Genomic DNA, 25,623 nt, shown 5'->3' with positions numbered 1-25,623 from the left:
ATTTCGACTAAGATGTCATTAACTCGCGTTTGTTCCCTTACGCAATCTACTCTTTTCTTATCCCTTAACGGTACACCCATCATTCTTCTTTCCATAGCCCATTGCGTCGTCCTCAATTTGAGTAGAACTCTTTTCGTAAGCGTCCAGGTTTCTGCCCCGTACGTGAGTACTGGTAAGACACAGCTGTTATACACTTTTCTCTTGAGTGATAACGGCAACCTACTGTTCATGATCTGAGAATGCCTGCCAAACGCACCCCAGCCCATTCTTATTCTTCTGATTATTTCAGTCTCCTAATCCGGATCCGCGGTCACTATCGGTCCTACGTACATGTATTTCCTTAGCACTTCCAGTGCCTCGCTACCTATCGTAAACTGGTGTTCTCTTCTGAGACTGTAAAACATTATTTTAGTTTTCTGCAAATTAATCTTTAGACCCACCTTTCTGCTTTGCCTCTCCAGGTCAGTGATCATGCATTATAATTGGTCTCCTGAATTACTAAGCAATGTAATATCATCAGCGAGTTCCCTATCTAGGTTTCTGAATATCTCCTGTAAACGCGCTGTGAATCGCATTGGAGAGATCGTATCTCTCTGTCTGACGCCTTTCTTTATTGGGACTTTGTTGCTTTCGTTATGGAGGACTACGGTGGCTGTAGAGCCGCTATAGATATCTTTTAGTGTTTTTACAAAGGGCTCCTCTACACCCTGATTCCGTAATGCCTCTATAACTGTTTCGACTGAATGAAACGCTTTCACGTAATCAAGGAAATCTATATATAAGGGTTGGTTATATTCCCCACATTTCTCTATCACTTGAATAATAGTGTGAATATGGTCTATTGTTGAGTAGCCTTTACGGAATCCTGCCTGGTCCTTTGGTTGACAGAAGTCTAAGGTGTTCCTGATTCTATTTGCGATTACCTTATTAAATACTTTGTAGGCAACGGACAGTAAGCTGATCGGTCTATAATTTTTCAAGTCTTTGGCATCCCCTTTCTTATGGATTAGGAATATCTTAGCGTTCTTCCAAGGTTCCGGTACGCTCGAGGTCATGAGGCATAGCGCATACAGGGCGGCCAGTTTTCGTAGAACAATCTGTCCACCATCCTTCAACAAATCTGCTGTTACCTGATCCTCCCCAGCTACCTTCCCCCTTTGCATAGCTCCCAATCCTTTATTTTCGTTTTCCGGCGTTACTTGTGGAATTTCAAATTTCTCTAGACTATTCTCCTTTCCAATATCGTCGTGGGTGCCACTGGTACTGTATAAATCTCTATAGAACTCCTCAGCCACTTGAACTATTTCATTCCCTTTAGTAATAATATTGCCGGCTTTGCCCTTAACGCATACATCTGATTCTTGCCAAGTCCTAGTTTCTTCGCTGCTTTTAGGCTTCCTCCGTTCCTGAGAGCATGCTCAATTCTATGTATGTTATACTTCCTTATGTCTGCTGGCTTACGCTTGTTGATTAACTTCGAAAGTTCTGCCAGTTCTATTCTAGCTGTAGGGTTAGAGGCTTCCATACATTGGCGTTTCTTGATCAGATCTTTCGTCTCCTGCGATAGCCTACTGGTATCCTGTCTAACTGAGCTACCACCGACTTCGTTTGAACACTCTTTAATGATGCCCATAAGATTGTCGTTCTATAGGGTTCTATAGGGTAACTATAGGGCCGTGTTAATATTAACAAAAAGGGGGCAGGGTGTGTCCATCATGATTTTATAGCGCTTAAAGACAGTGAAATCTTTTCTAGATATGATCTAACTCATGGAAATTTTTTTGGCGGGTTAACGTCGATAAATAGTTATCTTTATTATTTTTGTGGTTTTTTTATGTCGTTTGATGACGCGTGATGACATAAGCCCCCCCCCCCCCCCCCATGTCGAGTTTATGTAATCTCTAACCTTCCAAATAAACTTTCAGTTGCAAGTAGCGCCGTGTCCTGTCTTTTCTTGTCCTTATCTTGCGTCCCAGCAGTTCACGCTCAGAATTTACCCGTGCTTCCATACCAACTCAACCCTTTTTTACTTTTGATGAAACAATGCAAGCTAACAGCCTATAAATCGTTGGTCAGGCCTCTTCTTCAATATGCGTCAGTTGTGTGGTCATCTCATCGTGTGCATGACAAAGATAAACTCGAGTAGGTCCAGCGGAAAGCTATCAGAATAATTTTTAACCGTTACGACCGCATCATTTCCCCTCCAGAGCATTACCACGTCTTATCACTGAATTGCTTAGAACATCGAGGAACGCGCAATCGGCTTATAATATTACATAATATTGCGCATAAATCGTTCGTACAGCTGCCGCTATTTCTTTCATTCGTCCTTCTAGATCTGTGACCCACCTGTACAATCCTCTGAACATTGTGCCATTCCGGTCTTTTCTTGATTGTCATAAATATTCTTTTTTTTTTCTACACAGTTGACATTTGGAACAAACCTGATAGTTCTTTGCGACAACTTCCACATGCACAGTTTGTAAAGCAAGTGTCTAATCCTGTATTTTGATGTTTCCTTTATTTATGTAACCACTCCTGCAATGTCTCAAACCTGAGGGAAAGGTACCTGTAAATAAATAAAATTAAAGTCCGTTGTGCTGCCTAGGATAATATGCCCCTGGAGGCCACAAAGTAGGTTTTAATTTTTTTCATAGTAATTTTCGCGAGAAAATGACGCGCTTGTGAATTCCTTGTTTGATTACGCGTATCCTGTCATGAGCCTCATAGGGCCTAGAAACAGGACTGATAAAAGAGGTGCTCGTCCATTGACACTCAAAACCTTACCAACAACCGTCTTCGCTGAACTTAAAAAGCTCAAGGAATGTGAGGGTGATTGCAATTCACATTCCGTTCCCGAAGAACATTGTGGCACAAGCGCTGTTGAAATGCTTGAGGGCTTTGGATGAACGCCAATTATCTATCTAAAAGAAGTATTAAGTATATCGTACCTACCACGACCGAGCACGTCTATAGTGTGCAACAACGCAAGCCTCAGACTAAGAAACAACAGTGTTTTTTCCCTTTAATTTGTTCAGCGAACAATCCGTGTACAAATGAGAAGAAACAATGCTGGACAGCAGTACGCGTCAAATGCTCACAACGTTGGTGGCACCTAAATCAGACGAAAAGAAGATTTAAACAACTGCGTGTGACACTTCACACGACATCCTGTGATTTGTGTGCCGTGAAGCAACACACATCAACGGGGGAATCAAATTGCATTCGGAGACCGCGAGTTTTTTCTGCAGCAAAACTTCCATCAGTTTGCGTGCTCGTTTATTCTTATTTTACCCGGGGCAAAACTTCCTGGAACATGGCCTGCATTTGCAACCGGTGCAAGTAATTTGCCAAGCGATAGCCATGCTGGCGTTATTGACGTCCAAGTCAGGTTATCGTAGGCAGCTATATACGTATTACTTCGTCTGCACCCAGGATGGGGCTCCCACGTGTCGTCAGGACCCCGTAGGCAACGTCTATATCGTATGTACGGCTTCGCATGTTCTTGCTGTAACCACCACCGTATTCATTATCACGAGCAATTATGCATCACAACTACAATAGCTTATGTGGCAAAAATTGACTGATAAATACATAGATAGATCAATTCTTACAGAGAATAGGCAATACGCTATGCAACGCGGAGCACTTCTTTAAAAAAATCTGCAGAAACACTGGATATAATTGGAGAAAAGACCATGACCCATTGCACCACCTGCGTACGTGTCTGTAAGTCGCGTTAATTTGCCCAGCAATACTAGCATACCGAAGACGCAGCAAGTAGACCGACAAGACGCTCTCGCAAAAACAGACGTAAGACCAGTACATCAACAAATGGAAACGCTGCGCAAACATTAGTTCGTGTTGCAATCCTTGAGTGAGTTATTGATTGTGATATGCGACACGTCGGCAACCACTACAGCGCCGGTCTCCCCAGAACGTTACGCTGCTCTATGAATAAACCAATGATGCAAGCAGAAGAGAATTTTTGGTGTGCTTAAGCAATACGCGATGATACGAAACGGTAGCAGTCATTCGCATAAGAAGTGGCAAAAATGGAAAGTAAGCATCGAAAATATCTTGTGATAATATGGCCTGGGTACAAGTGCATGAGCCGCGTTCATTTGCACAGCAACACTTCCGTGCCAAATACGTAGCAACTAAACCGGCAAGATGCTCTCGCAAAAGGCCACGTAAGATAAAGAGAGCAGTAAATCAACAAATGTAAACAGTACGCAATACCAGTACATTAGTTCGCGGCGCAATCCTTCGTCTTCGCACCAGACGACAAATTCTCTTGGTTGGCCTAGCATCCCTCACTAGAGGACGGGGAACGCTTCGACACCTGCACATCAGTTCTGCTACGAAAACTAGAATCGCAATGGCACAGCCAGCTAGGTATAACTTTAAGTAACTGAAGAAAGGTATCTCCACGGAAGTCGTCAGCGGGGGTTTCGGAAGCCAACGATAGAAGGAGTGGTTCCGGTAGCCGATCTTGGTCTCCAGCACCCTCTGGAGAAGTCGCTCGTGAGCGAACCTGCACAGATACAAATGAAAACGCACGTTCATCACAATCAGCCAATCAATAAGCCTGTGCATATGAAGATATATACCACGTATAACACTTACTTTTAAAAGAAACTGTCACGTTTAGATTATTGACGTTTTGCACGTCGTTAGCAGCAACTTGCAGGAGATTGGCTGATACTTTTCTTAGTGCTAATATCTGCCTAGCCACCTAGCCTATATGCGGATAGACTATTTATGAGATTTCTTTGAGAAAGGTGTTTCGTCATAAAATACTTGGCATATCTTTTCATTTTAGTCTCGTTTCTTGTGTGTGCGTGTGTGCGTGAGTGTAAACCATAGTGGAATGAAAATTAGTCGAATTTAAACTTATTTCTTGGAGTTACATAAACTCTCATGATGATTCAAGTAGAAAAGGCAATGAGTGCCTTACAGAAATTCCTGAGCAAGCACAGTAGCAGCAGTACAGCGGATATAAAAAATGCACAATTGCTACACTCAATTTTTATACATATAAAACAGTACTTTGGGTTGAAGTTTACAGCATAACTTTATTTCTAGTTAAATCATAGTGTCGTTAAGGTTATACACAATGCAATACAATCAACATAAAGGGCTTGAAATATTCACACGAAAAAATACTACAGATATGTGCGACTTTGCATATTTACAACCCAATGTACAGCAAGGCTGTTTCTTTCGAGCAGTTGCCTTAAGAGTTTCAGTTTCCTGCAAATATAGCTCATATTTTAAAATGTTGCTTGTATTTAACTTCATCGTTTAAACTTTGCCGGCACGTAATGCCTTTGAGTATTGCTTGTTGAGAATTTCGAAAAAGCCAGTAATCCATCAACACGCGTATCACTTCGACGGAATAATAACCATGGTCTGCCCCCCCCCCATATTCTTGCTAGATTTCATCGCGGTCGTTCTCCAAAGGCAGCGGGATAATGTGTTCATTGTTTTTAAAACACTTTCATGAAACTCCCGATTGCTTTCATGCGTAATTTACTGCAAATGTCAAAGTTAGCCTCCTCACCTTGAACTTTACCTTCAAGATACCTACAACACAACATTTCTCCAAATATAAACAAAGTGCTTTGTTTAGTTCACCAAGGACATCAGAGAAACCAGCTACGAATGTGTTATGACGCGTGACAATAGGGAAAAAAAGCAAGGGTTCAGTACTAATTTGCAACGCTTCTAAGTAGACCAAGACCATAAATATTTTGTCACACATTGCACTTATCATGGCCTTTTTTCCCTCTCCATGAGATATAAGCCTGCTGTAAAGCTATGTCGGGACACTTGCATGTATAGCTAACAATTGCTACAAAGGCTGGGTTTGATCAAATCACATTTGGCTTCTCACAGAGGTTTTCCACAGTGTTGCACACTATCTAGATTGAAGAAAACCGCGAGACAATGTTGTTTGCGTAGAAACGCGTTACGTATTTCATGGACTAGTCGTACAAGGTGGTCAGTTGTCGAACAGCCTTTTCTGTATCCGCACAGCTGCATGTCTATTAGGCTCCTTGATTCAAGGATGAATGTGAGACTTGTGTTTATGATGCTCTCATAGGATTTAGCTAGACAGCTTGTTAACGCATTGGGCCTGTAGCTGCTTGGGAACGTTGCGGGTTTACCTGATTTCAAAAAAGGCACTACTACTGCATTTTCCCAGACTGTAGGCATTACTTCATATTCCCAGATCTTGTTAAAAAATTTGAGAAGTGTTTCTGCTGATGTATGAGATAGGTGTGCCAGCATTGTGTAGTAGACACGGTCAAGACCTGTTGCCGTTTTTTTACCGGCAGAGAGAACCCTGTTCAATTCTTGCATTATGAGAACGTTATTATAAGGTTCATTTGAAGCCCCAGTAATGGGCAGTCTCTCTTTCTTCACCGACTTTTTATATTTTAAGAAAGCACTTGAGTAGTTTGCTGAGCTGAAGATCTTGCAAAAATGTTTGCCTAATAAGTTGGCGTGGTCCTGTAGTGTTGTTTGTGTGCCTGGACATGTGAGTAGTGGTGTTGTGTATGATGTGTACTCTCCTTTAAATTTCCTCACTTGGTCCCACATTCTTTTTGACGTGACCATATTATTTATTGAAGATATGTATTTTTGCCATGAAGACTTCTCTGCCTGTCTTCGAATAAATCGTGCTTTGGCTTTGGCCTGTTTGAAATTTAGAAGATTGTTATAGGTGGGGTACCTCCGTAGAATTCCCCACGCCTTATTTTGTTTCTTTTTGGCTTCGGTACACTCGCTCGTCCACCAGGGATTTAGCCTGTTGCGCACTATACCCGATGACTGGGGTATTGCCGTTTCTGCTGCAGAGATTATGACCTCAGTGATTTTTTGTTAAGTTCGTCAATGCTTAGTTCTTGTGAAAAGACAACTTCCAGTTGCGCGTTTTCCGTAAAAACCGGCCAGTCAGCGAGTTGTAATTTCCACTGGTGTGGCCGAGTGACTAAGGTTGGTGGTGATAAAAGTTTGATGACATTTTTAATGCTTTGTATGCCAGTCCGATTTTGTCATTCAGACACTTGGCTACCAGGAATGGAGAGAGCTTCCATACCGGTATGTTGTTTTCACTGTGCACTGCATAATACTTCGGAAATCTTGGGGGGTCGCTGCGAAAGGATAACTGTAACGGTGCTTCGGTGCGGGATCTTTTCAGACGCCGATCATAGAAAGAAGTTGGCGCTGCCATGAGAAAATGTTTTTGCTCGGCAACCGCGCCGACCGCCCACCACAGAGCACAACGAGGGGACGCGGCTGAGCTTGCGTACAAGTCTGTACGACGCCAGTCATACGCCGTCACTATAACCAAATATGGTGTACCCAAGGTAGAAAAGCCACACAAGATTCACCCTTGCCACCATGGAGAAAGGAAGTAAACTCAAGTGAGAAGAAGACAGGAATGGTCAAAACGTGACAGAGAAAGACGAACATTTGAGGAGAGAGAGACAGGAAAAGGCGACTGCCGATTTCCCCCGTGTGGGTCAGTCCGGGAGTGCCGTCTACGGGAAGCCGAGGCCAAAGAGGTGTCTTGCCTCCTCCGACGGGCCGTAAAGGTCCAAACACCCGGCATTGGCTCAACCCCATGATCCCCTTTTCCCCGGGCACGGCTAAGCCGCGCACGGCTACACGCGGGAGGATCCAACCCTCATGTGCTCGGGTACGCGGTGTCCCAACACACCAAACGCCTCCTGACGCAGACGCCCCTGCGGAGCTTCTAATATAGATAATCTAGAAGAATAAACCTCTGCAATAATTGGAGACATCTCCGCTGTCACAGAGGAGGGCCTCGAGTCTGTTGGATTGGCGGCGGTGGATACCCATCTTCTCTACTTATGGCAGGCTCGCAGCAGGATCCACAACAGATGGCGCAATCAGCGAATAAATAGGCAACTAGGGTAGCACAGTTCGCTGAACAAATGGCTGCATATGCCCAAAAGCTGACGCAACAGTGGGATCAAATTTGCGATGATATGCAAGGGCAGCTTAGGCTCTCGCGTACCTGGCAGAGAAAAGCTTCTTGGCTTAGCTCACCGATTTCAGGGCAGCAACGATGACATATTACAAGCCCTCCAAAAGACATACATCGCTTCCAACCCTTCCGGAGTTCTCCCCGAATAGACAGGCGGAATGAGGGCCGCGGCGCTTCAGTGAAATGACAAATCTTCCCCAGGAGCAGATCAAATCACCAATGATGCTCTTCAAAATTTAGACGATACCTCCAATAAGGCTATAACGGAAAACAAGAACACAAGAAATGAAAACATTCGTGGATTCTCCTCATACCCCAACCCGGCAAAACCTTATGTTTACAGAACTTCCGCCCCATCTCGCTTACCCCCTGGTTAGGAAAGTTAATCGAGCATATTGTTCTTAAAAGACTCTGCATCTTCGTCGAAGACAACCTGCTTTCTCCCACCAACCTGGCACAACCTGGACAGTTCTGCGTCTTCTTCAATTACAACTGCTGTGTTATACAGTAATTATTTGATGATGCCGCAGTCACAGCAACATTCCACAATTTCAAGCCTCAAACGACACTCAGAGCACAGTCAAAGCTTGTGCTGTCCTAGACTGGTGGCAAGGTCGCGACTCACCTGAGAGGCCAGTTGAAGCTAGTGATGCACAACTGCAGGACGAGGCCGAGAGATTCTTTCCCCTGCGAAAGTCCGTAATATGAAGCGACCAATATGTCGTGTTCGCAGCAGTTCGTTATGTACACCTGCGTTCCTTCTGCGGCTTTCTCGTAACATTTGTGCTCGCCATGATTCTGGAAACAAGGTGGCCCGCACTGTAGAGACTTCGCGTGGAGCAATTGGAACGTTTCCGTTTTGGTGCTCTTCATGTATCGCCTCATGTAGTCCAGTGAGCACGGTCGCAAGCTGTCGCTTCGCAGGGAACTCAGCAGCTTTGCCTCGGTATCCACGTTCGGCATATGGGCGGGCACATTCTTGGACGCCGTGATGCTCGTCTGCAGAAAGACGCCCAAGATCAGAGCTCCGCTCATCCAGAAGAAAGTGGCGAGGCGCACCGAGAAAGCGCGTAAGCGTATTTCGCCTGACGACCGGCCTAGCAGTGTAGACAATAGGTGTACGGCAAGACCAGAGGGTGCCATGCACCGCACCGAGCACCGACAGAGACGCCGGTGGACGGCTGCCGTAGCAAGTACCGATGCTCCGAGGAGGGCCCGTCGTAAGAGGAGAACCCAGAGAGATTGCCATGAGTCCAGGAAGGACGGAGACGCGAGTCCTTCTGGTCGACTGACAAAACAAACGTGACACGGTGAGTACTGCGCATTTATACAATAGAACTTATTAGCAATTGTGAAATCGCGGTTCGGCGGAAGCAAAATTACATCGAACCGCTTGTCCATAAGCATATGCGCCGTGTGCACATTATTCGTCTTGAACTCCACGAGAGTGTTGTTTAGCAATTCGTAGGCCTCGATCAGACCCGCAGTCTCCGGGTACAACCGCGTAAACACGAACTCATCGCGTGCGAAAGAATGACGGAAAGTTACGAGGCTGTGTTTGGGATACAGACCGCGGTAGGAACTGAACTCAAGCTCAACAAGGCCCTTCGGCGTCGTGATTCTTCGAGCTTTGCACGAGTAGTATTGGTCAAGAGGAGCACTGATGTCGGTCGACGTGACTGTGGCAACGTTGCACAAAGCCTTATGAGGAACTCTGCGCAGTAGATCACGGTGTTCCTTCGTAGAAATCATCCAGAGGGCATTGCGGCGGCGAGCCCAATTTTTTTTCAAGAATGACAGCATCGGCCCTGTTTCGGTATGTGAGGACGGCAAAAAAACTACGAGCTTTCGTTCTGTTAACCGTTTGTCGATGGCAGCGCTCAAATATAGCTTTCTTATCAGCGTTGTCCACAATCCTATCGGCACCGGCACTTGGGGGACGTGAGGCGTGATTTGGCCCAGTTCCTTGGCTTTTATGTATACAGCTACATACAGGGGCTTCGTCTGGTTAAGTAGTTCCATTGTCTCATGCATCAGTGGATCTAAGGGGCAGTGGCAGTTTCCAAAAAGATATGCGCAAGATATGAAGACGAGGAGACACACGATCATGGCGACCGCACGGTTTGTAATAGACCACCGGACTGATTACTGTTGTATCGAGCCTCTTGTAGGACATTTGATGTGGGTTCAATGCTGATTGCTATGGCAACTATCCGGTGTGTGCCTCTTCGAGTAGAAAGAGTTCCTGTTTGACAAAGCGTCAATAAAACAACGCGCGACTGAAATGCTGCATCGCTTTTACGGATCCATGTGATTACCGCTAAAAGGTTCTGCTGACTAAAGAAGCACACATGCAGGCGATTTCCGATTTCCTAACTCATACTTCTAAAGCGGAAAAGTCAAAGACGTTATGAAACGACGACCACAAGCACTAACTTTGAACTGGCTCCTTATGAGCACATGACTCAATTGTATTCGGAGCACATTCACATATGAACGAGAAGAAAATGTGCAAAATTAAGAAGCAGAGAGTAAAACAAGAGTCATCAACCGATAGGGGAACTTATGTGCATCTGCTGCAATTTCGTCTGCACTTCTTTCAGCCAAAGTAAGATTACTCGCTTAATGCCAGACTTTCATTTCTTTCCTCGGTGTGCTAGTAGGCTTCTCGCGATCAATATGACAGAGATGGGGACACCACATCATTTAAATGGAGTGCCGATTCAAGAAACCCAAACAAGTTCTTCGTTTTAGAAACGCTAGTGTAAGTTAGGAGAGTGCGCCGTCTGGCCAGTCGCGCTTTTATATCTGGCCTTCAAGCTCAGCCAAGGTGACACTGGGACTTGGCCTAAATTCAAAGCGATCTCCGATATGCACAAAGTGCTCCGAGTGCTGGTGGCTTCGTATGAGCTGTTATTTCGACATTGAGTTCGCGTTGAAGCAAGACGCAGCATGAAGGCCAATTCGCTGGCCGCTGCTGCCACGCCGAGAAGCGTCTGTGTGTTGCCTCTTGGTGCAATTCTAGATGCGGTAGTTCCTGATGGTAGTTCCTTTCCCAAAGCAAGTAAAACCGTGCTATCGCTCGGACAAACTTGGTTTAATCGCGTTGAACCACGACATATTTTTATTGGATAAGAATACCAGAATACTCAGAGTGCATTAATGTGTTTTGTTACATTTTTGCTGTTACTTGTGTGTGTGTGTGTGTGTGTGTGTGTGTGTGTGTGTGTGTGTGCGTGCGTGCGTGTGTTTGTGTGTGCATGCGTGCGTGTGTTTGTGTGTGTGTGTGTGTGTGTGTGTGTGTGTGTGTGTGTGTGTGTGTATTCTGGGGCATCTTTCACGCTCGGAAATTATCGGTGGTTTCTCGTGTTGCTCTACAATTTTCTCATTGACGCTTTTCATCTAACTATAACATTTGAGAAGTTGATTAATTAACGCTGATTCTATAATTAGACGGAATGCAAAAAATTGTCTGAGAGAGAGAGAGAGAGAGAAAACATTTATTCGGACCATCGAGGTGGTTGCTCTTGAGGTCGAGTGGGTGGGGTCCTCATTCCAGGACTTCACTGGCCGTGGCTGCTAAACGTACTTGCTGGACGAGAGCTTCTTGTCCCACCAGGGTATCGCCGGTCAGCTGTACCTCCCACCGCTCAAATGACGTGCTAGGCGTCTTTAAGTGTTGAGGTTTGCCCTCGCACCCCCACGAGATGTGAAAGAGTGTAGGGCGTGTGTCGCCGCACCAGGGGCAGATGCCGCGATATGTGTGTGGGAACATTTTACTGTATCTGTGTAGGTTTGGAAATGTGTTGGTCTGTATAAGCTGGAGAGCTACGGCATCTTCAGTGCTGAGCTTTTTGTGAGGCGGGGGATAAATCCTGCGGTTGAGTCGCTGGATCTCCAGTCGGTCGCAATAATTGGATGGCAGGGGCATGGAGGTAAAGGGTGGGGATTGATGAGACGATTGGTCTTGCCCCGCTCGGTTGATTAGCGCTCGAGCTAGGGCGTTCGCCCTTTCGTGCCCCTCCAGACCCGCGTGACCCGGCGTCCACATGATTTGATGGTATTCTTGCAGCCTCGGGCCTAGAATCTGAGCCGCCAGCAGCGGTGTTCGTCCGTTCGTAAACTTACGGCAGGCCTGTTGCGAGTCGGTAACGACATGGACTTCCCTGCCTACCCTGTCTTCTTGCTTTATTACCAGCGCCGCGGCTATGCTCTCAGCCGCAGCTGGGGTCTCTGCCCTCACGGAGGCCGCGCGAGTCAAGGAGTTGTCTCTCCCGTTCACGGCGGCTACCGCGAAGAGGCCCCCTACAGGGTACGCCGCCACGTCCACGTACGTTACGTACGGGTCACCCTTGAATTGTCGGCGCTGTCTGTCGACGCGAGCCTTGCGTGGTCCTGTATGGAGTTCATGACTCATGTGCTTCGGTATCGGGTTCGCCTTGATCTGCCTCTGACCTCAGGCGGGAGTGATCGTTGCCCATCGAGGGCACGGAGCTCCGTTGCCGTTCCGGTCCGGTGGAGGATGGCTCTGCCCGCTGCCGTGTTTTGTAGTCTGGCCTTTTGCGAAGCCATAACCGCGTCCGACAGCTCAGCGAAGGTGTTGTGGATCCCGAGGGCCGCTAACGTCTCGTTTGAGGTGGTGACAGGGAGACCCAGGGCCGTTTTGTACGCGCTTCTGATAATGGCATCGACTTGTTCTTGGTCGGGTTTGTTGAGCGAGTGATAGTGATACGGCATGCTGTACGTTATTCTGCTGATCACCAGAGCCTGGACGAGGCGAATCGTGCCCTCTTCTCGCATGCCCTTGCGGCTTCTTGTAATTCGTTTTATAATCCGCGAGATCTGGTTGGTGGCAGACCTTAGGGTTTGGATGGTGTGGGAGGCTTTCAGGTTCCTCTGGATCCAAAAACCCAGAATCCTAGTCTTATTGCCTTCCGTTATCTTCTGGCCCTCAAGATAGAGGTCGATAGGGCCGGGGGACTTGTAGATTCCTCCTCCGTGCACCCAGATCACCTCGGACTTTTCGGGCGCACAGCGCATCCCGCTCGCTGCCACGAATCTCTCCACGGCCGTCGCGGCCTCTTGAAGGGTCGCCTCGTTTTGCGCTAGGGAGCCCTTGGTGGCCCAGAGTGTAACGTCGTCTGCGTACAGGGCGTAACCTAGGTCGGGGATCTTCCGCAGCTCTTTGGTCAGCGCTAGCATCGCGACATTGAAGAGAATCGGGGAGATTATCGCTCCCTGCGGTGTTCCTTTGTTCGGCACGTCGATCGTATCCGATCGAGTCTTGCCTATTCCGATGGTTGCCGTCCGGCCCGTCAGGAACGATTTAACGTAATTAAAGATGCGCTCCCCGCAGCTGATGTCGTTCAGTCCCTTGAGAATGGCCTCGTGGGAGATGTTATCGAAGGCCCCTTTTAGGTCAAGTGCGAGCAGGAGGTGTTCTCCTCCCTTCGGGATGCCCTTGAGAACTTCTTCCCTTAGGATTAGGAACGCATCTTGAGCAGAAAGTCCCGGCCTGAAGCCAAGCATGGTGTGCGAGAAGAGCTCACCATCCTCTATGTAATGTTGGAGGCGGGTTTTGATGACCCTCTCGTACAGCTTGCCGAGGCGCGAAGTCAGCGAGATGGGACGCAGGGCGTCGATCGCGGGCTTCTTGCCGGGTTTGGGAATGGTCACGATTTCCGCGTGTTTCCACTCGTTTGGTACGTGGCCCTTGCTCCAGAGTTACTCGTTTACGTATTCGGTCAAGTCCTGGATGTGCATCGGACTCAGGTTTCTAATCATGGCATTGGTGATTTTGTCAACTCCGGGAGCTGTGTTGCGCTGTGAGGCTCGTGCCGCGGCATACACCTCTTCCTCCGTGATGGGAGCGTCCAGTTCTGGTCTTGGTTCTCCTTCATATTTTAGGAGGCAGGGTAGTATGGGGTCGCTACCCAGGTATATGGTTTTTAGGGTGTCAATCAAATCCTGGTCGTTTCCGGGGAACTTGTGAGCGATTTCTAGAAGCGTCCGACTGGTTGTTGATTTCGCCTTGTCGGGCTCGATCAGGCAGCGTAGGATGGCCCACGTCTGCGCCATACTCAGCGTACCCTTGAGCGAGGTGCAAATCTGTACCCAATTTTGCTGCGTCAGCTCGTTTGCGTAATTTCTGGCTTCATCTGTTATTTTCTCGATTCGAAGACGTAGCTTCCGGTTTAACTGCTGTCGCTTCCACCGTTTGAGGAGGCCCTCACGGGCTTCCCACAGGTGTAAGAGCCGGCGGTCGACTTCGGGCGTCTCGACCGTGCGCTGGATGGTTTTAGTGGTTTGGATGTGGGCGTCCCGGAGGTGCTGCATCCATTACGCTATGTCTGTTATACCATTTTCGGGCGGCGGGTACTGCCTGAATGCCTCCCAGTCCATAAGCCTAATTTCACCAATTGTTCTCTTGAGTTCCGGCGTGGATACCGAGATGCTGAGGATATAGTGATCGCTGCCCAATGTTTCGCCCAGGTGCGCCCATGAGTATTCCTTTACGTTTTTGACAAATGACAGGTCCGGAAACGTGTCTCGACTTACACTGTTGCCTACTCGGGTTGGTTGGAGGAGGTTGGTTATCAATTCGAGGCCGATTTGGTCAACCGCATCGAGGAGCGACCTTCCCTTTTGCGTGTCTTGTTGGTAGCCCCAAGTCGTGTGTCTAGCGTTCATGTCTCCCACAACTACCAGCTGGTTGCAGCCAGCGGCTCTCACACTGTCGTAAATGATGTTGCGGAAGTCGTCTTTCTGAGCCCTCGGCGGACTATACAAATTCAGGATGAAAGTGCTACGTCTAATTCTCTTCTGCGGGAGGACTTCCACTAGCACGTGATTAATGTCATGACGTTAATAATGTTGTCCCATGGCCGTCACCGTTTTGTGAACTAAAACCGCGACTTTCGGTGATCCCGCGTGTTTGAGTGGGCGCGGCGGACCAGCGTAGGCATGTGGTCTCACAAGCTTCTCTTCTGCCTTGTGCAGGTTTTCGTGCCCAGTTCTGCCGCATCAACGACTGCAGTAAATGGATCAGCAATCGACACGTGCTCTCTGGCTGCACCGTCACCTTTGGAGCCTCTTCTTTTTGATTGTCCATTCCCGCGTGACATCAAGCCTGGAACGCCACCTAGCCACCACGTGACCTTCTCCGAATCGCCTTTAAAAGAAGGTCAACAGCAATTTGTCTTCAGTGGGCGCGGCGGGACCAGCGTAGGCATGTGGTCTCACAAGCTTCTCTTCTGCCTTGTGCAGGTTAGTACCGATTATTGTTCTGTTAAAAGTGATTGCCACTGTCTTCTGGTCCTGCCATGCCCACAGCAGTTCGTTGAAATTGCCTACAATGCTTTTTGTATGTGCAAACTGCTCCTATGCGGAGACGTTGAAACTAATCCCGGTCCGGATAATAGTGAATTGCTGAAAGAATTACTTAAAGGGCCAAAAGGCCTAGCCACTGAAGTGACTGCTTTGAGAGAGCAACAGAGCAATATGGAAAAACTCATGAATGATATGAGACTAAGGTTTACAGCCTTGGAGAAGCAGACAAACAGGATTGACATTCTAGAACAAACAATATATGAACTCCAGGCGAAAATAACTGATTTAGAAGACAGGAGCCGCCGCTCAAACCTTATTGTTTTTGGAGTAAAAGAAGAACCCGGGGAATCTGAGGCTTACTTGAAAAAGAAGGTTCTAACTAAAGTTTTTGCAGAAAAGCTTAATGTATCTTGCAGTTCTGTGGGCAGAATACACAGGCTGGGCAAAAAGGCAACAAACCGCCCTGCAATTGTGTTCTTCCAGGACTATAACGAAAAGCAAGAACTCTTTAAAAACTGCAAGAAACTAAAAGGCAGTAATATTTCTATACAGAACGATTATTCACGAAATACACTTAGGAAGCGTAAATTACTGTGGGACAGCGCAAAAACAGAAAGGGTTGAAGGGAAAAAAGTTACCTTCATAAATGACAAGCTGCGAATCGAAAAAATGCTTTACACCTAGGATGACGGCGATAACAGCAGAGTTCAACTCGGTGATAAAAAAAACAGTTATCAAAGCAAAGAGTGACTTTCACAACCTCGTGTTAAGGAATTTCGCTTACTTAATATCAATGCACGTAGTGTTGTAAATAAATCAAAGGCTTTGGAGGCTATCTTGCTGATTCACAATCCACACGCCGTAGTTATAACCGAGACTTGGCTGAGAGATGATATTGATGATGAAACTGTTTTCCCCCGCTCTTATCAAGTTTTTTGCCGTGATAGAGCAACACGTGGAGGGGGAGTTGCGGTCCTGGTGAATCAAAACACAGAGGCACACATGTTGCAGCAAATAGCTAACCATGAAAGTGTGACTTTAAAACTGTCGTACGGGGGTAGATCGTTTATGCTTTTTGCTGTATACAGACCACCTGATTCACCACCTCAATATTTATGTGATCTGGCCGATCACATGTCTAAATTTCGCCGTGATAAAATATACCTTGTCGGTGATTTTAATCTCCCAAATATTGACTGGAATAGTCCCTTCCCTAGTACAAACAATGACATAAATGCTTCATACATGTGTGATATTATGCTGATTCATAATTTGCAACAAGGAGTTAAGCACCCAACGCGCATACACGGTGAAACTGCATCTAGTCTCGACCTCGTCTTTCTCAGCCAAGAAACAGAACGTTTTACTGTTTCAGTTGAAACTGGGTTATCTGATCACTGGATGGATGGATGGATACAACTTTCTTGTACGTCCGGCAAGGTTTAACGCGACCCGGGCTCAGGTCTCCCATGGAGGAACGTCAAGGCCCTGCCTCAACGCCGCCTCACGGGCTTGCTGGACTGCCCACGTCTGTATTCCGAGGTCTGAGCTGCGCAGAGCGGCGGCCCACCTCGACGACAGGGTCTCCGGAGTAACTGCCATCCCTCCTATAACTACATTGCACTCCCACAGCATGTGTTTGAGTGTTGCTGGTCCTTCCTGGCACAATTTGCACGTGTCGTCCTGATGCTTATCTGGGAAGATGCGTTTGAGACGGAATGGATTAGGGAACGTGTTTGTCTGGAGTTGTCGCCAGGCGACGGCCTGCCTCCTGTTCAATTTGGGACTCGGCGGGGGGTATATCCTTCTGGCGTTCAAATATGCACTGGTCAGTGCATGGTTGTTTTTACTTGTCCCATTCAACAAAATGTCGACAATGAGCCGGCAAAAATTATTTCCACGAAAAACTTCTCCAGAGCTAATGATGAAAGTGTGTTAGACTACTTCAGCTTACACCTTGACAAGTTTCGAGGAACTAATGTTGATGAACTCTGGAATAAATTTAAAGAAATCTGTACGTACTGCATTGATAACTACATTCCTAATAGAACAAAGAAAACGTGTAAAAAAACTCCTTGGATCACGCGAGAAATAATACATTTGAAAAGAAAAATCAAACGACTGAAGCGTGGGGGTGCCTGTAGAAATATAGTTAAAATACATCAGGCTAACTTCACAAGCGCTTTGCGCCAGGCTAAACAAAATTACTTTCAGTATAGCGTGCCCAATTTTCTTCGTGACTCACCACATAAGTTCTGGAAATTTTTATCGAAAAAGACAAAAACAATTACGCGCATTTCATGTCAAGGTGTGCAGCTTGCTGATAAATCGCAAATCTCTGAGGCATTCAATAAGTATTTTCAGAGTGTGTTTTCCCATCATGGTTTATTTGTTCAACCCAGTACCATGTCTCCCAACTCGACCCCCGACATTGTTTCTTCATCTGGCGTATTCTCCATGCTACTCAACCTCAAAACTAAAGCGTCCGCTGGACCTGACGGGATACCAAATATTTTTTTGCGCCGTTATGCAGAAGCCATCACAGAGTTCCTGGTTGTTATTTTCCGCAAATCATTTGAAACAGGAAACATTCCTTCCGACTGGAAGAAAGCGCGGATTGTGCCCGTGCTGAAAAAGGGTGATCCTGCCTTGATTGCTAATTATCGTCCCATATCAATAACTTCCACATGTTGCGAACGTGCTGAGCATATCATAGCTAACTACATAACTACATTTCTAAACGATAACAAGGTACTTACCCCCCATCAGCACGGGTTTCGAAAAGGCTTTTCCACTGTCACTCAGCAAACTTCTGTCATTCATACTTTTGCAAGTGTACTAAATAGCGCTGGTGAAATGGATGTTATTTTTTTAGACTTCAGCAAAGCCTTTGATGTTATTTCTCATGCCAAGCTAATTTACAAACTTGAACTTATTGGTCTTCCTAATTTCATAATTTGTTGGATTTCCTCATACCTTTCTCATCGCACACAATTTGTTTGTATTGATGATTGCTATTCAAACCACCTGCCAGTCACTTCAGGCGTCCCACAGGGAAGCGTCCTCGGACCTCTCCTCTTTTTGATATATATCAATGACATTGCTAACGTTATAACTACCCCTGTTCAAATTAGATTATTTGCAGATGACTGCGTTTTATTTCACCAAATTGCTTGCCAAGATGATCAAGTTTTACTAAACTCCAATCTTCAGAACATACATACATGGTGTAATAAATGGGACATGAAGCTAAATTTAGAGAAAACAGTATACATGACGATAACTAACAAAAAGGCTTCCTTCTCATTCCCTTACAATATTTCATCTCACCTTCTGACCGAAGTCAGCGAGTACAAGTATCTAGGAGTTACAATAACGAAAAACCTTAGCTGGAATAAACATGTATCAAACGTATGCTCCTCAGCCTTTCGTAAACTCTGCTTTCTTAGACATAAACTAAAACTTGCCCCACCGGAACTTAAAAAATTAACCTACTTCTCAATAATAAGGCCATTACTAGAATATGCGTGCACCGTCTGGGATCCCTACACTAAACGTAACATCGAGGCCCTTGAAATGATTCAACGCAAAGCCGTCCGTTTTATTTTTTCAAGTATCGTGTAACTGACTCACCAACGACCCTCATGCGAACTCACGGTATTGAAACATTACAGCTGCGCCGGAAAATTCCAAGACTGAAACTACTTTTCTTACTAAAAAACCATAAACTGTCTGTGAATGCAGACCCCTTTCTTAAACCTAACACTACGCGCCAAACACGAAATCATCATGCACAATCATTAACCCCTTACAGTGCTAGGATTAACGCCTTTAAATACTCATTTTTTCCACGCACCATTGAGAAGTGGAACAGGTGTCCGCCAGATCTTTTAACCAGAGCTGATTCTTTTGACTCAATGTTTTCTTCACAGCATTTAATTTGAGAGCCATTTATTTCTACGATTACTTTTTGTATTTTGCATCTGAGAATTGTATTTATTGCTATATTTTGTGTTAGAACTTGTACTTAACATTTTTCAATTTTGCTAATCCTGTTCTTTTTGCATATATTATGTATTCGCCCCTCCTGCTTGGGCCTACTGTAGGCCTGCAGTATGTTCTAAATAAATAAATAAAATAAATAATTACGTGGTATCCCCGTAGCCTGATCGGCTGGTTCCCGACCTCCTGAAGGCAGATGACGTCGGGGGGGGGGGGGGGGGGGGTATAGGTGATTTTGGATGAAGAGGTGGAGTGAACTTGCCTTCTTGTTGAAAGAGCGACAATTCCACTGCCAGATCTCGAGGTGTTCAGGCGCGCTGCGTGTGGTGTTAGCCATTGCTGACGTTCATGCCACCACCGTCGCAGTTGTCGGCGTCCCTGACGTCACCCCTGTTGTTTATGCGCCTGTACGCCTTGATGCGTGGGTTGCTGATCTTGTCGTCGACCCGCTTGCGCGAGCCAAACTCAACCTTGCGTATTCTTCTTTCAAGGTCTTGATGGCTTATTGTGTTCTCCTTGACTTTATTGTTTAATTCGCCCATCTGGTAAAGCATCTGTTGTATCGTAACATAAATACCTTTGAGGGTGACTACACGTGGCTGTACTGCCGCTGCCGAGGCCGCACCGGGGAGCGATGAGGGCGTGGTGGTTCTTGAGGGGGGAGGAATGGAGATGGCGGGCTCGTGGCCTATCGTTCCGCTTTGCGACCCTGCCTGTGTGTTGTTGCTGGTTTTGCTGAGCAACGCTTCTAAGCGTCGCATGCGTTGGTTTAAGTCGTTAACCTGAGCCTTGAGTTTTTTATTTTCTTCCCTGATGCGCGTACATTCTGGGAAGCATTTACTATTTTCACTGGTATTTTGAGCGGAGGAGGTACTAGACTGATTCCGGCTCACCTTGTTGTTGTTGGCTTGGTTCTTCTTGCCCGATTTGTTCTTCTGTTTAAACGTGGATGTCGAGGTAGAAGGCTGCCGCTGCCCTTGCTTCTCTCCTAGCTTTGGCCACTCTGAGAGGAATCGGGACCTGGACCTGGACCTGGACTGGGACCGGGATCGGGACCGGGACCGGGACCGGGACAGTGACCTGGACTGGGCCCGGCACCTCGAGCGGCTCGCCGAGGATTCCGAGCTGAACCACCGTAGGCGGCTTCGCCTTGGCCTTCCTCCATCATTGTCGTCTTCTTCCTTCCTCTTTCCGGGTGGAGGATGCTTCTTGGTGGTAGGGCTCTTGTTTTTTAGCTTTTGCTTGCACTCGCGAGACCCCGTGGCTTGGGCTTCGCCGCAGACGGCGCATTTGAGCGAGCACTCGTGGTCGTCCATCGGGTCGTGCGTCCCGCAAGCGAGACAGATTTTGATGTTCGGGGTAGGAAAAACGTCCGATCGGTGTCCCATGCGCTGGCACACATAGCAGATTTGTTTTGTGGGCTTGTAGGTGTGGCACTCGGTCTCCCCTCCGTAGTAGTAGACGTATCGTGGAACTACGTGAGAGCTGAACGTGATAAAGACTGTCTTGGTCTTTCCCAGCATGCGGGCCTGCACGATTTCCATGCCTTGGGTCCTAACCCTTAGGTGAGTAATAAGCTCCTCGGGCGAGGTATCCGGGTCGATTCCATGAATGACGCCCCGGGCCACTCCGTCCGGTGCCGCAACGTAAGAGTTGACTTCGTAAAGGTTGCCGCCCAGCACAATCCGCGTGATCTTGCGCGCAATATCCGCGACCTCCTGATCTGGGGTACTAACAATAATTATGTTGGAACCGGGTCTCAAGCGCACGATGAAATGCGAATCGTCAACTTTCCCTCCGCAGGCGGCCGAGACGGCTTTTGATATTTGGTGGTTGCTGAAACTCTTCACCTGAAGGCCTTTCTTGGGTCGGATGATGATTTTGAAGTCGCTACGTGGCAGTGGGGGGAGTCGTCGCCTCTTCTTAAAAGAAGGCTTCTTTGATGCCTCAGCGCCTGCAGCTGCGTAGGATGATGATGATAACGCGGTGCCAGAGGAGGGTGACAGCGGAGATGATGATGATATGTGGTTTTTTTGTGGCGCAAGGGCCAGGTTTGGCCAAAGAGCGCCATGACAAGTGGTAATGTTGACGATGTAATATGGAAGATGTGACTTGGCTGTAAAGTGGCCTAAAAATATTCGCTGTAAAGTGCGTAAAATTAACTTGTTATAAAATTATGGCGATGACAAATGGCGAATACTATGAACATTAAAATCCATCGTAGAAGAATGATGCAAAGTAGAAAAATATAGTATGTTAAAATTACTTGGAGCACTGCTGCCTCGCCACGGCCCTTGAAACACAAGGGCCTAGAGGCATGTGCGATACGAAAAAGCTATCGCAGCGGCATCCTCTGAAGAGAGGACCCGCTACGAACATGTGGGGCTAAAAACGTGCAAGACAACATCTTTCAGAAAACTTAGGACTGCGTTGGTGTCAAATAAAGGTTCTGGGCCGAGTAACATGACAGGATGAAGGGGGATGTGCTGTCGGTAGGCTAAGGGAAAATGTTTCTTTCTTTCATATTCGGCTTTCCGACACTCCAGGAGGACGTGGAGGACGGTCAGCCTCTCCCCGCATCTACCGCAGGCTGGAGGATCATTTTCAGTGAGTAAATAGTTATGCGTGCCAAATATGTGTCCTATTCTGAGACGACAGAATAGGACATCTGTTAGGCGTGATTTTGTTACGGAAGGCCAGAATCCTAACTGTGGCTTTATCACGTGGAGCTTATTATTTGTTTCCGCGCCCCACAGGCGTTGCCAGTGGTTGCGTAGTTTCCTCCGTAAAAAGGGCTTCAGATCTGTGACAGGAACAGCAGTGGTGGGATTAGCAGAATGCCATGCAACTGACGTGGCCATCTGGTCCGCCAGAACATTACCTTCGATGGCCCTATGACCTGGCACCCAGCATATAATCACATGCTGGTTAGATACATATGCTTTGCATAAGACGGAATGAAGTTCGATTATGACAGGATTTTTGTGCTTACAGAACGATATCAAAGCCTTCACAACACTTAGGGAGTCAGTATATATGACTAATTTTTTGAGTTTTGATTTCCTAATATGCTTCACGGTCGACAATATTGCGTAGGCCTCAGCCGTGAAGATACTAGTTTCCGGATGCAGTACGTCGGATTCCGAGTAGGATGGACCGACGGCTGCATAGGACACCCCGTCGTGTGACTTCGATGCGTCTGTGTAGAACTCCGTGCAGGAGGGTTTGTGTTGGAGTTCCCGGAAATGCATTTGGATTTCAATATCTGAAGCGTGCTTTGTAACTTGAACGAAAGATGTGTCGCATTGTATCAGCTGCCACTCCCAAGGAGGTAGCAGCTTGGCTGGATGCATTAGGCGAAGCTCGAGGAGTGGAACATGCATTTCTTCACTAAGCTCCCTCACACGCAGCGAGAAAGGCTGTCTTACGGAGGGACGATTGCGAAAGAGTGTAGCGTATGTCATCTCGTTAACGGCATTATAACACGGATGTTGAGGATTAGAGCGGACTTTCAAAAAATATGTTTGGCTGATGTATGTTCTCTGGATATGAAGTGACCACTCATTCGATTCTGCATATAAACTTTGTATGGGACTCGTTCTGAAAGCGCCAGTGGCCAGACGGATTCCTAGATGGTGGACCGGATCTAGCATCTTTAGCGCGCTCGGGGCTGCAGAATGATAGATCACGGCACCATAGTCTAGTCGTGATCGAATTAGGCTCTTATAGATATTCATTAGACACTTCCTGTCACTACCCCACGTAGTCTGGGATAGAAGTTTCATTAGATTTATTGTTTTCAGACATTTTTGTTTAAGGTGTTTTATGTGGGGAACGAAAGTGAGTCTATAGTCAAGTATGACACCTAGAAATTTGTGTTCCTTGTTTACAGGTATCTGCTGTCCAGACAGTTCTAAGCAAGGATCCAGGACCAGGCCTCTCTTTCTTGTAAACAGCACACAAGAACTCTTGTAAGGATTGATTTTAAATCCATTCTTCTCTGCCCACTGTGACACCTTGTTCAAACCATGCTGTACCTGTCTCTCGCAGACTGTGACGTTACAGGATTTAAAACCTATTTGTATGTCGTCTACGTAGACGGAATTGGAAATAGCTGGTGGTAAGGATGCACGAAGCGTGTTCATCTTTACGACAAAGAGCATGCAGCTGAGTACGCCACCCTGGGGTACCCCAGTTTCCTGTATAAATGTACGCGACAGTACAGGACCTATTTTCACTCGAAATGTACGGTTCTCTAGGTAGCTCTCTATAGTATTTAACATATTCCCGCGGATACCTAGCGCGGAAAGATCGCGCAGGATTCCGTACCGCCAGGCTGTGTCGTACGCGTTTTCCATATCCAGAAATACAGATAAGAAGGATTGCTTGTGCACGAAGGCATCGCGAATGCTCGCTTCGATCGGCACAAGATGGTCGATTGTAGATCGCCCTTCACGAAAACCACATTGAAATGGGTCAAGCATTTTACTGGACTCGAGGAGATGCACGAGACGGCGATTGATCATTTTTTCAAATACCTTACAAAGGCAACTTGTCAGGGCTATCGGGCGGTAACTTGCCACTGAGGAAGGATCTTTGCCTTGTTTCAAAACCGGGGTCACAATGGCTTCTTTCCATGCAGTCGGGAAGTATCCCGCAGCCCAAATCGTGTTGAAAATTGTGGCTAGTGTAACTTGGGTGTCTTTATGTAAGTTTTTGATCATTTCATACATGATTCTGTCAGATCCCGGGGCAGAGCTCTTGCATGCGCTCAAGGCAGCTCTCAACTCGGCAATGCTAAAAGGACAATTGTATGGTTCATTCTGTTGACATTTTCTCATGAGTGGCTTACATTCTTCTATTTGTTTATATTTTAGAAAGGATTGCGAGAAATGGTTGGCAATTGACACGCTCTCAAAGTGCTCCACAAGTGAGTCCGCCTGATCTTGTAGGGTATCGCCTTCTGTGTTTACCAAAGGGAGTGCATGTGCTTGTCGCCCTCTTATCCTACTGACCCTGTTCCAGGCTTTCGCCTCATCTCTGAACGAGTTAATACTTGATGGAAACTTCCGCCAACTTTCTCGTCTGGCCTGTCGGCGGGTTCGCCTGCCTTCGGATTTTACTTTTTTAAAGTTGACTAGATTTTCTGCAGTGGGAGAAGCGCGCAGCAACCCCCACGCCCTGTTCTGTTTTTTACGAGCGATCCTACAATCGTCGTTCCACCATGGGACACGCCGTTTGCAGGCCAAGCCTTTTACTTCTGATATGCATTTATATGCGACATCTATTATGAATGCTGTAAAAAACTCGACTGCAGCGTCAATTCCTAACGAAGACAGGTCAGCCCATGAGATACTAGTTAGAGATCGAAATTTCTCCCAATCAGCTGTCTCAATCTTCCACCTAGGAGCGTATGGTGGATATTCGTTTTCTTTATATGATCTTAGCAGTATAGGGAAGTGGTCGCTACCGTAAGGGTTGTCGGTAACTTCCCATTCAAGTTCAGGCAGTACAGACGGGGAGACTATACTAAGATCTATTGACGAAAAGGATCGGTTTGCAAGAGAGTAATATGTGGGCTCTTTCTTATTGAGAAGGCACGCTCCAGAAGAGAAAAGGAACTGTTCAACAAGGCGACCTCGCGCATCTAAACGAGAGTCGCCCCACAGGGAGCTGTGCGCATTGAAATCGCCAAGAACAGCATAAGGTTCTGGCAATTGATCGATCAAGGAGTGAAATTCATGTTTGTTCAGTTGGTAATACGGGGGTATGTAAAGGGAGCAAATGGTGATGAGTTTGTTTAGTAGGACAACTCGAACCGCCACTGCTTCAAGGGGCGTTTGTAGCTGTAAAGGTTGACATGCAATACTTCTATGAGTAAGAATCGCAACACCACCCGATGATGCGACGGCATCATCGCGATCTTTGCGAAACGTTAGATACGTACGGAGAAAGTTTGTGTGTTTAGATTTTAAGTGTGTTTCCTGTAAACACAGCACTCTTGGATTATGTTTGTGGATGAGTTCTTGCAAATCATCAAGGTTTCTAAGGAGACCTCTGATGTTCCATTGGATGATTTGTGTATCCATGTTTAAGGTGAATTGGTGCTGTGTTTACGGAGACGGAGTGGATTCCTTATATTACAGAGCCCTTTCGAGGCCCTGTAATAGGTGTTTTGTTCTTTCTGAGGCGTTCGAGCGATTCTCGACGCTCCTTAGGCGTTTGCTGCGCCTTGGGGACAGGTGTAGTGTCCATTGCCTCGTGTGAGG

At 46.7% G+C, this 25,623-nt stretch overlaps 1 long non-coding RNA gene across 1 annotated transcript; it reads right to left on the bottom strand.

The window, feature by feature from the left end:
• Positions 1-3,595: 3,595 nt before the first annotated feature.
• On the bottom strand, positions 3,596-20,775 carry LOC135921199 (uncharacterized). Its single transcript, XR_010570489.2, has 2 exons — positions 20,248-20,775; positions 3,596-4,537 (listed from the first exon to the last, which is right to left on the bottom strand). It is a non-coding gene; the product is annotated as an uncharacterized lncRNA (long non-coding RNA).
• Positions 20,776-25,623: the final 4,848 nt, after the last annotated feature.

The sequence above is a fragment of the Dermacentor albipictus genome, chromosome 5, assembly GCF_038994185.2.
Source record: "Dermacentor albipictus isolate Rhodes 1998 colony chromosome 5, USDA_Dalb.pri_finalv2, whole genome shotgun sequence".
In the NCBI taxonomy this organism is placed as follows: Eukaryota; Metazoa; Arthropoda; class Arachnida; order Ixodida; family Ixodidae; genus Dermacentor; species Dermacentor albipictus.
Note: the sequence above shows the minus strand (reverse complement) of the source record. Positions and strands in the feature narration are given on the sequence as shown.